We start from the raw sequence: 12,230 nt of genomic DNA, 5'->3' as shown, positions 1-12,230 counted from the left end.
CTGCAAAGCAGAAAGCCCCTGCTCAGGATGCTGTCAAGCTTTCTCTTGCTCTTTCTTATATTCTTTCAAAAATCTAATATTCAGAAAGAAACCTGTCACATGCTGGCTCTTTACATATTGCTTAAGTTTAAAAATGTTACAAACAGTAAAAAAAAATAAAAATAAATAAAGGACATGATTAACGCAATACATGCCATAAAAAGGATTTTTGCTGCTTGTTGAATTTACATAATTAAAATGAACTAAATTAACTCAATTCTAGAAAAAAAATTCCCAACTTGATTTCATTGCATCCACTTACATTTGTAAAATGGAAGTTTACGTAATCCTTTTGTATTGGGACTACGTTAGTACTTTTTGTGGCGTTAATGTAGCATTGATGAAGATAGGAAGAAATAAGGTTGAAATTAAGCGTTATATAAGTGTTATGCATGTTTGAGCAAGATGAGAATAGGAAGGAAGGTACTAATGTTTAATGTTCTGTTATTTTGGTATTCAGGAGCTTCTGTTATATTGGAGTTTTTGGGGTTACCATTACAGTGAAGAATGGAGCTTGAGATTTGGATGAGAATGGATGCGTGAAGTACTTGATATTTATTGCTGTGCTAACTTGTAAGTCCAATTCATTTCCGCAAACCTGTAAAAAAAAAAAAATGATTTAGAAGTTATTTTTCACATCCTCATGCAATGATGTCACTAGTACATAATTCTAATATCCCAGTGTCAAGGTGTTCACGCTGAAACATTCAAGTAAAGCCACATGTGAATGCATATTGCTGATTATAATAATAAGGGTGTTAATTGTCATCACTGTTTTATTCTGTGATCCTGCATGACATTGAAATACAACTGACATATATTAAGCCCAGGGCAGTCTCAAAAGGGAGGCATCACTGTCAAACTTCGGATATGTTTAACTGTGATGTCTTTTATAGTACTTATACTGTGAATATATTAGTGTATTTAAATTACATAATCATATCGATATTTTGGATCCCTTAACCCAACCTCTTTCCTAAAACTAATCAATTATCAACCATATAAAACATGTAACAGACAAATTTTGTCAAAATAATTGGATTTACATTACACTATTATTTAGATATTTGATCCAGGAAACAGAAGGCAAAGGCTGTTTTGGTGTCTACATATTGACGGGTTAGGTTCTTGCATTAGTGTCAGTATTTCATGCCTTTGGAGTGAGATTGGGTTGATAGGTTGGACGGATATTGGTGGATATTCTTACATTTTTAAATCATTAGAATTGGCCCAGTTTACTAATTAACAGAAGTTGTAACTTCCCATTGTTCCAAAAACAACCTAGGGCATACGCTAAAATTAAACTCAATGGCAGGAGGCTCCAAAGACATGTGCCCAGGGGCCGTGTGGGATCATGATCTGGCCCTGAATCTACTGTCAGCTTTATCAATGGATAAAGTGTATTAATAATGAGTAAATATAATTTCAAAGTCAAAATGCATAAAATCTGATTAAAAAAGAAAACACACAAAAAAACAAAAAAAACTCACTTGTATTGAATGGACCAACAGAGCCAAGATATTTTTCCAAAAGTCTTCATTTGTGTTCAGCAGAAGAAATAATGTCATACATCCACTATCGACCTGTAGTTACAAAACTGCATGGTCTTTCACAAATTATTGTTAAAGAAGGAAAATCCATTACTGCTAAATTAAGGTAACATAAAGACAAATTTGTCATTTCGGAATGTAAAAGCTGAAAACTAAGCTTTTGTTAAGAAAGTCACTTTCCAAAATGAACAGTCAAGACCAAGTAGCTCAGGAATATTTAAAGTCTGGGACTGCTGTGGCCAAGTCCATTAAATTATTTAAAGAAAGGTAAGCTGAGATTTAAAGAACTGGTTTATTCATATTTGTAAAATCCGAGTAATGCTTGCAAAATACAAGCTCAGCTAAATACTACTATAAGTGTTTTCAGACGAGATTTTGAGAAACTTGATAAAATGTAAGAATTGTTGGCATATTATATTATCATAACATGCTAAAGACATAATGTATACTACAAGATGAAGAGCAATGAAAATCATAAGCAAAAGCTATGTAGCAAAGAGAGTGAAAGACTACCTTGTCCTGGTTCAGTCATCTATATCTCCATCCTCTGCACAGATGCAGATCACCCATTTCCTTAATTGACCTCAATGCTTTGCCAGGTCAGGTCTTTAGATCATAGATCCTGTAGTTTAACTGGAATAACATGGCATCAGCAATGGCAAGATCATGGGTTCGATTCCCAGGGAAAACAGCTAAAAATGCTAAGTCGCTTAGGATAAAAGTGTCCTCCAAATCCAAATATGTGGGGAATGTATACAGTAAGTTGATCAACCATTAAAGGAATAGTTCTCTCTTTTTCTCATAATTTACTCACCCTCATGCCATCCCACATGTGTATGACTTTCTTCTGCTGAAGAAATTACTTTTATGCTGCCTTTGTGCTTTTTAGAGCTCCAAAGTTCTGAACTTACAGAACTGAAATATTCTTCTGAAAATCTCAATTTGCAGAAGACAGAAAGTCATAAACATCTGGGATGACATGAGTGTGAGTGAATGATGAAAGAATTTTAATTTTGGGTTGAACTATCCATTTAAATGTATTCCCAAACATTTACAGTGGGGTCAAAAAGTCTGAGAACTGAATAGCGAAAATGCCTACTTTTCATCACAAATCAATTTTATTATCAAATTTACAATCTGAGTAAATTTTTTTTTTAAGAATTTGGGATGTCCTTAATTTACTTAAATGACAGCATGCACTTAAGCTGGCATGGATTCCTGATGATCCATGTTCTTCAGCATAGGTTTTTGAGAACGTTACAAAAAACACAAAAAAATTCCATAGTACTTAAGTGGAAGCAATACAATCTGACCATTTGTACAAAGAAGTTAACAGCATTGTTCATTTCTCAAACTTGCTAACAGTTGATTAGTGAACTATAAAAATGTATTTCCATATTTAAAAAAAAAAAAACTCCCAGATATGTAGTCTCAGATTTTTGGAGCCCACTGCATAACAGAAAACCAAGACACAACAGAGTGGTTTGCTTAAGTGACCTTGATCTTAGCTCCATCTTCTATATTCTATATGTTCAGGTCAAGCCAATTTTCAAGTTATCAGGTTAACCCAGTCACCTGTGGAGGTACTGGCAGGTAAAACCGGATTTAGCACATGTTCAGCAGAAGATAAAGAGGGATAATTAGGCTAAGTGAGGTTTGACCTGTGATATGTGTTGAAGAAAGAGTTTGGTGAAGAACTGTATCAGTGCTAGAAAACAAAAAATAATGACTTTACTCTCCACTTGGCTTGTATGTGTTGGCAGGCCGCTAAAGAACATTGTTTGGTGTAAAGTGTTTGATGTTTGGCCCTATAATCTGGCTAAAACTTCCTAATGGATCAAAAGGACTAAGAACGGTTAGCTTCTTACACAGATCTACACACCTTCACATAAACGCCTCCCTCTGGTATTCAGACAAAGATGCCACTTTGTATTGCACAGTCCAGAGGAACTGCCTTTATTATTTTACAGCTACCCAATTATGAAAAAGTATGATTTAATGATACTCATCATGTCAACCGGGCTTCCCTCGATATCGCGGTGCAGACCACAAAAACAGAAACAACCCGCTAGGAAGCTAGTAGAATATTCGGATTAGCCAATTTGTCTGCTTCCTGACCTGGGCCCCAGTTAGTCAAATACTATCACTATTAAGACTGTGAGCCATATTACTAGAGAGGAGAGAGGCACCTTCCCTTGAGGGGTGGAGTCCGTCTCTCTTTAGCAGGTCAGGTCTTCCATAAAAACTCTTCCAATTTTCTATGAATCCTATTCTATTCTCCAGACACCACATAGACATCCATCGATACAGTGACACTAATCTACTATAAACCTCATCACCACGATGAGCAGGGAGGGTGGCAGAGCATATTACAGTGTCTGACATCATTTTTGCAAGTTCACACACCTCTTTAACATTATTTTTAGTGATCTCCGACTGTTGAAGCCGGACATCGTTAGTGCCGACATGAATAACAATCTTCGAAAATCTATGTTTAGCATTAGCCAGCACTTGTAAATTTTATCTGATGTCAGACACTCTGGCACCATAAATGCATTTAACAATATAAGTGTCTGGAGGCTCTTATTCCACATTCCTTACAATAGTCACCAATAACAAGAGCGCTTTCAACATGCTTCTCAATGGGTGCAACACTGAGTGGGGAGAATAGATTGGAAATCCTAACAGGAACGGGAGAGTGGTGTCGCTTTGCCCTACGAGTATGCTGCCGAGATGTCACCCAAACGCCCTGCTGCGGGGGCTCTACATCCGGAACGAAAGTGTGTGTTTTGCTTGCTGTACTACCCTCATCCGAGACGGTGTCTACAAGGTTCTCTTTCTCACTGACCTCCACTAGCGTTTGGATGCGTATCTCTAACTCAGTTAACTTCTCCGTCAGCTTGACAAATTCTTTACATTTATAACTTGTAAATCCCTCACTGGTGATGGAAGAAGCTACATGTGGCATGTGGTGCAAGTAGCGCTAACATGAGGTGATACCATCACTTTCCGCATTTGTTTGTTGATGTTGTGATGGTGTTTTTTGATCAGCAGGGGATTGAGATCGATGTGAATTTGTCACGTAATTGTTGTTTTGTGTTCTGATCACCAATGGTTTGAGATTGATGCAATAACATGTATAAAAATGTCTTTGCTAAAGCACACAGGTTAATCCCAATAAAAGTAGAAAGGCAGGTGTTCACAGTAAAATGCATGGAGTTGAAAATCCCCAAAAAATGGGAGAGATTAAAGACTAAACGCTGAAAATAGAAAGATAAGCAATGCTAAACAGGCTAGCAGGCTACAAACACAAGTGCTAGCAGCAACAGGAACAGGAAACAGCGTCACCACTATAGGGTTATACCCGCAGTCGTAACCAATCTCTGAAACGCTTTGTGGTCAGCCTCTCTTGCGCTTGTAGCGGGCATATATAACGGTGCTATCTTGTCAGAATTTTCTCCTTCAGGGTGCAGATAATTAGATTTTCCTCTATTAGAATCGTTGTCAAGCCTGCACCTCTCATCGCGGGTGGATAAGAGTTTATACTGTGCACAATCTAAAAGAGCTGTTTACTTAATGTCTGTATAAAGATGGAGTTTCGTATATGTTTTTCACCGTGTGAACATTATATCAACTTATCCAATGGGCACGAGCACTGTGTCCTCTGCTTGGTCAAGCTCTGTGGGTCAGATTGTGCTCTCGGCTCTCCCTCTTTCTCTACCACCATGCTCCTTCAGTAGCTCCTGAGGGACCACACGAGGGAGAAGTGCAAGGGCAGGATGAGTTAGATGAGTTTGAGGAGGAGATTATGGCAGCACAAGCCTCAAGTGTCTCCTCGTCACATCTGCAAGCGTTTTTTCCCATGGAGTATGCCCCGTGATGACCTGCATCCCATTACTGGGGTGAGCCCTGGACATTGGATGAGATCACCGGGACTTCTCTCCAAGAAGAGGAAGACCACACTACAGTTTTTGAAACCGAAGAGTATCAGGTGCTTGCTCTGGCGGTCGAGAACCTCAAACTGGATTGAGTATCATAGTGCGCCTGAGCGCTCTTGGCTAGATGATTGGTTATATCTAACTCCCGGTGCCATTCTTCCCTGAGCTGCATGAAGAGCTAATGAAGACATGGCGTTTGCAATACTCAGCACAAATGCTCATCTCGAGAGCCACATCCTTCACAAAACTGGACTGCAGTGGAGGAATGGGGATATATGTTGATTCCCCTGGTTGAAACACCTGTGCCCCTCCTCGACGCTGGCATGGAAAACCCGGCCTGCTCACCCGTCCAGGCGCTGTAGGACGGCATACATTCTATTAGAAAAGGCCTATAGGTCGGCAGGCCAGGCTGGCTCAGCTTTGCATATCATGATGGTGCTACAAGCCTACCTGGCTAATCTGATGAGGGAAATGGACACAAGTGGACAGATCCGAGTGCTACTGACATGGCTCTCTGGGCAACCAAGATTATCGCCCAAGCAATTGTCTAATAATATTCATGGGTAGCCTGTTGTCCATCAAATGCCATCTCTGGCTTAATTTATCAGAGATGTGTGACAGGGACAAAGCTGTGCTGTTAGATGCCCCGGTGTCTCAACAGGGCCTGTTCGTTGATGTCATTAGCACTTTCACTGGAAGGTTTCATGGGGCGCAGAAGCAGTCACAGGCCTATAAGCGCCTCCTCAGGGGGCAGGGGGCTCTGTAGCGTCTCCCACTCGCTCACGCTCCTCCTTGGGTCAACCCCCCACAAACTCTGTGAGCCTGCTGCACCACCACCGTGAAAAACGGAGACGGAGCCTCAAGTGAGGTCCCTATGCCCCTGGCCTGAAGGCAAGAGAGCGGTCCCAAGGCACCCTCGTATAGGCGGGAGGCCTCCTGCCGAACAGGAGCAGCATTCCTGACATCACTGGCATGAAGCGGGGACCAGAGCCCAAGGATGTGTTCATTCCGGCAGCCAAAAGGACCCAGGTTGTCCAGCCGAGTCCCCGCAGAGCTTCAGTCATTCTCGGGACCAACACGAAAATAGATTTTATGTTTCCAATGTTGATGGCTTCATTCCAAGAGTGTGTCACAAACCAATGAAGAATGCAAGCCTCGATGCAATCACTTAAATAAAGAGCTTTTCCAAATCATGGATCAGCACGAGCGGCACACAGCCAGACACAGAGAGGTTCCTGTGTCATCTAGCTCATTTTGCAGATGCGTGGCGCCATCTTATGGGCATTTACTGTTGGATGCTGACTACGATAGAACAAGGTTACGTGTTACAGTTCGCGAGGCAGCTGCCTCACTTCAACGCCGTTATTTCCTCCACCATAACTGTGTGGGATGCTTTGATTCCCCACTCAGAGACATTAAATCTCTTTGCATAAGATGCAATAGAGATAGTATAAGCAGACAATGCCCACAGTAGTTTCTTCAGCTACTATTTTCTAGTCGCAAAAAGGACGGAGGATTACATTCAATTTTGGATCTGAGATCCTTGAACTGATCATTCGTGAAATTTCCATTCAAAATGCTCATGCAGAGCAAATTCTGTCTCACATTCGTCCAATGTACTGGTTTGTATCGATCAACATGTAAGACGCTTACTTTCAAGTATACATAGCCCCTCATCACAGGCCTTTCTTGAGAGTCACCTTCGAGGGGACTGCATATTATTTCAAAGTCCTGCGTTTTGGCTTATCCCTGGCTCCTCACACATTCACGATGTGGCTAAGGCTGACAGGCATATCGCATTACCTTGATAACCGGATACTCTTAGCACAATCAGAGGAACAAGCTTGCAAACACAGAGACATGTTACTTGCACATTTGGAGCATTTAGGACTGAAAGTCGACAGGTCAAAAAGCATGTCAATATCCTGCTGTCAAATTGTTGTTTGAATATTTTCAAGCTAGGATAAACTTTTACACTGATACTTTTTCAATGAGCCCTGGGCCTCATGACCTCTGCAACAGTGGTCACCCTGCTGGGACTACTGTGGATGAGACCAATTTAGTGCTGGCTTAGATTGAAGGTACCCCATCACTCATGGCGACACAATACTAATATTATTAAGTATGTTTTGTCGCTTGCCCATCCTGTGAGTAATGGGCAGGTGTGCCAAAGAATATAGAATCTAAATGGGCCGCTAGCTGAGGCAGCCTCATGCTTGGGTCCGTGTCAGGGGATAGGAAACTGGGAGCTGTAGGATAGGGAGACATTGGAGAAGGCATGCAAGTTGATACACTAAAGGGATTGTAGTTGTATCGGCCACAGAGAAAAGAGCTTGTGGAAAGCTGTTGAGCACAGGTAGGATCGTAATGCCTTAATGTGGCAGCATCCCCATAAAAATGCAGGGTTGTCTTGGACAGGGCATGAATCCTGACCACCCAGGCCAACCTTAAGTCTCCTTCCTGGCTTGGTTTGATGGATGGGCTTGTGTGGTGAATGTTGGGAGCCCCATGGGAGACTCGGCGGCCATTCGAGCAAGCAAGCCCAACCAGTGTTCGAATGGGAAGGGTGCTCATAGCAGTCGATGGGGGAGTCAAACCAGCCACAAACGGGAGAGCCCACGATACAAATAAATGTGAATAGCTCACATTGCATTCGGGCAGTAGCTCCCGCTGCTGACTGTACGGGTGAGCCCAAGATTAGATTGTGTTGGAGGGGTCTGCAATGCCATGTCACAGGGGCCTTCCCTGGAAGGATCGCCCAGAGAAGAGGCGTGAATCCTAGCCACTTGATACCAACCTGGCTCCCCCTTCAGACACAATGGAGGGGCCCTCACAGCATTCAAACGGGGGGTCCTCCTTGCACTTCGAATGAGGAGCCCACTATACAAATAAACATGAGTTAGCTCACATGCTTTTGAACGGGATAACAACCTGCTGCGATTCAAACAGGAGGGTCCTTGAGCGTAGTGGCGGGCCCATCCAGCAGTGTGAGATGGGAGGACCCTAGCACTGGCCAGAGAGACCCCCACATCCAAGCAGTGGGGCCAGCCTGGTTGACAGGGATAAGCCTTGTGGTTAGCTGATGAGGGCTTATTGTGCCTTTCTGATATGGAGATGTTAATACAGATGTAGTTGAAGTAAGCATCAAATGACCAACGGCCTAGTTGACGTATTTGTTGCTCGGACAGTCCATTTGGGCTGCTGTGGTTGTGGCACCAATGCGGAAATAATGGCTTTAGTATCACGGATGCCAGATTTTATCAGGATGGATTTTATGTGTTTTTGTAAGCAAAATCGGGAAACAGCATTGTTTTGTCATCTACAAAAGTGGATCGAGAGGGGTTCTGGTTAGAGATTTCTGTAATGGAGATATTGTGCTAGCGATTGGAAGGGCTAGATGGGAGTTGGCTTTTTTGGTCTGATCTGCTTTGCTTTGTTGATAAAGTATCTGATTGTCTCGTTGTCTATGATATGGAGGTCCAAAATGGTGGGGTGGATTCTTGGGTCAAATTTAGCTGTGATAGTGAGTTCTGAACAGCGAAGGAAGCCGAAGAATGTGAGGATGAACATTGTGTCTAGTGTTTTTGCAGAGTTTGGGGAAAGAAGCCCTGTTGGAGACTATTTAAGCATCTGATTAGCAGGTCGATGGTAAGGGGAGTTAGTATTTAAGCATCTGAATAGCAGATCGCTGGTGAGGGGGAGCCTGGTGTCGGTTCTGGTGGGTTAGAATTTGTGGATACCTTTAAGGAGAAGTGAGCTTGTTGTGCGTTTTTGATGTGAAGACAGTTGGTACGGATGTAGCTAAGGTAAGTGTCGGATGACCAAAGTCCCAGTAATCATATTTGATGTCAGGCTGGCCTTTTTGGGCTACAGTGGTTGTGGCACCAATGCAGTAGGAAAGGCTTGAATATAGTTTTTCTGAGATGCCGGATTTAATCAGAATGGATTTGAGGTGTGTTAGGAACCGGAATTGTAACTGCTTGGTTTTTTCATCTACAAAAAGTGGATTGAAAGGTTTTTTGGATTGTGAACCTCTGTAATGGAGGTAAAGTGCTAGTGACTGAAAGGCTGGATGGGAGTGGGCAGGTTGAAAATTAAAATGAGATGCCCCCTTTTGGTCTGGTCTATTTTACCAGAGGGTTGGGATTTGTGGATACCTTTGATGAGAAGTGAGATCTGGAGATGGTTTATTGAGGAGTTTTTGCAGAAAATGTGTTTATTTAAATAAACAATTTAAAAAATGTGTTCAGATAAATTTGTTAGAAAAATCTGAAAATGACAGGTTGTAGTTTGATGGAAATTCTGGGCTGGCTGAAAAAGGATTCTGGAATAGATTCACTTGCTGAGGCAGCCTCGCACAAGGAATGGTTTCAGGGTAGGGGAGAATAGGATGGTAGGAAGGAGGGGGGTAAAGTGAGGAGGGGAATGAGTCCGGGGGCGGAGTTCACCGGGCGGAGGCATCCTCACATGGAAATCTGCTCCAGTGGCCCATGGATTGGAAGAAGTAGGGGGAAGGATGGCAGAATGTGGAATGGGTTGTGTTGGAAAAGCAGAAGCATTTGGAATGATTGTCGATGGAGAATGAGGTAAACGGCCCTTGTCAGCTAATTTTGTAGGATGGATAGTGGGCTTGCTGCATGAAGGGAGAAGGGATTTTTGAGAGATCTGTCATGAGTGGAGATTTTTTATGGTAGCTTGGAGAGGAAGAGGAGGTGGAGGGGCCATGGATGCTTAGAAACATGGCTTGAAAGACGTGCCATGGTTGTTATTGATGACCTGTTATAATTCTACAGTAAAACTGAAATATTGTGAATATGAAGCAAAGTGTAAATCTGAATCATCCAGCATTATTTTAAACCCATTATTTTTAAACTTAGGTTGATTTAAGATTGACAGATTGTTGAATGCTTTTAAAGTCATGCAGCAATTAAGTTCTATGGTAGAACTTGTTTAGGGTTTGTAATCCAATAATTCAAGCAAAAGTAGAGAAGACTAAAAATAATGAATGGTTTACCTGTATAAAGTGTTTATCAAGTGTAGGATATTTGGTACTGATGCGTTTAGACAGGAACCGTTAACATGCCCGCATTCTCACACCATTAAGGGTATTTGGTCTGCTAAATTTAGAAGGGAACCGTTGATGTGCCCTCATTCTCACACCATTATATGTAAGGGAATTTAGGGTCTCGAAATATGTGAGCTATGATCTAAATTAAACTGTCCTGATACTACATTACTATGTAAGGCAATTTATAATGGAATCAGTCACGTTCGACAACCATTAAAAATTTGATAAATTACAAATAACTAGATTATTTGTCTGAATAAAAGTCTCCACCATTAAAATCGTAATACAATGTCTCGTTGTATCCGCTCACAGTTTCTACTGTAAGGAATTAGCTAATTATGATTAATTCACTTATTGGAGTAATATTATTCTCATGGCTTATTGAAAATAATATCACATGTATTTAGGTACAGCTTTGAAGCAAAATCTTTTAGAAACAGGGATGAGATTATTTATCAAAATATACCACAGTCAAATCATCTTTGAGTACAGACAAACTTTATTGCTATTCTAAACATAAATCTAATCTAACACATATATACATGAGACAGGTTGGTGAGAAGAGTAACAGAATGATCAATACAGTGGAAATTAACTTTATGGAGTCTGTTGACAATGCCTTAAGAACCATTTAACCTTAATTGAGTCTACATCGAATACACCAGCACCTTGAGCACAATATTGGAGATAAACTTGTATGTCGTGGTGTTTCCTTGCGTTCTTTGTGTTGCTTGGTTCATGGCTCTTGGTTGAAAGTTTATTCAGTTGATGTTTTGGACCTCTGTAAGATTGGATAGTTATTGTCTGTATGAATGATGAGGTTGGCTTTGAAGCGAGGCCTTCATGGACCATAGAGAAAGAGAGGCTTCCTCTGGACTTCGAGACCCAAGCTTCCTTGGACCTCACATGGCATGGATCTGGTTCCGAAGAGATCCAGAGAAGACCACAAGGGAAGAGCCAGAGCAGAGAGTGCAGAAGGAAAGAGACGACGAGAGAGAGACGAGCTAAAGAAGAAGCTTCCTGTTTGGAAACATTTGAACTGAAATTGGCCACCAATCAGAAGTGACTTTTCAGAGTCACATGGTCAACTGGGCTGTCTTTTTCAACAGTTGATTCTTACAAATCTTCCGCAAAAATAGTGCATATTTAATCATGAACTTTTATCTCTTGAGAATGGTATGAGAGACATGATATTTGTTGTCATCAGCTTCCTCTATGTAACCAAGCGAGCATTTGCATACTAAACATGACATTCTTTCATGAATATTATACACGTAGGTAACAAAATATGAAAATCTGTGGTTACAAATCATACTGGTTAATTCCTTGGTTATACAACATGGATATAATATTACACACATTTTATAGAGGTACATCAGGCTATAATCATTCATTTGTCAGTTATACAAATTACCACAGTTCAAAGCAATTGTCAGAATTACCTGGCGCATCCTGCTGGATATTTTCGGGCATACAGATAAGTGTTACATAATTAGAAACTATAAAGGGTCTACTTTTATTTGTGTACACTCACAATAACAACAAAACCTTGTGCTTTTGTAAAATAAAGAAAATAAAAAGTGTGAGCTTTCAGCAGTCTCTGTGTTCACGAGCATATTTCAGAAACACATCACA

Source organism: Xyrauchen texanus, chromosome 4 (genome assembly GCF_025860055.1).
Source record: "Xyrauchen texanus isolate HMW12.3.18 chromosome 4, RBS_HiC_50CHRs, whole genome shotgun sequence".
Lineage (NCBI taxonomy): Eukaryota > Metazoa > Chordata > Actinopteri > Cypriniformes > Catostomidae > Xyrauchen > Xyrauchen texanus.
The sequence above is the reverse complement of the archived record's forward strand: the minus strand, read 5'-3'. Positions refer to the sequence as shown.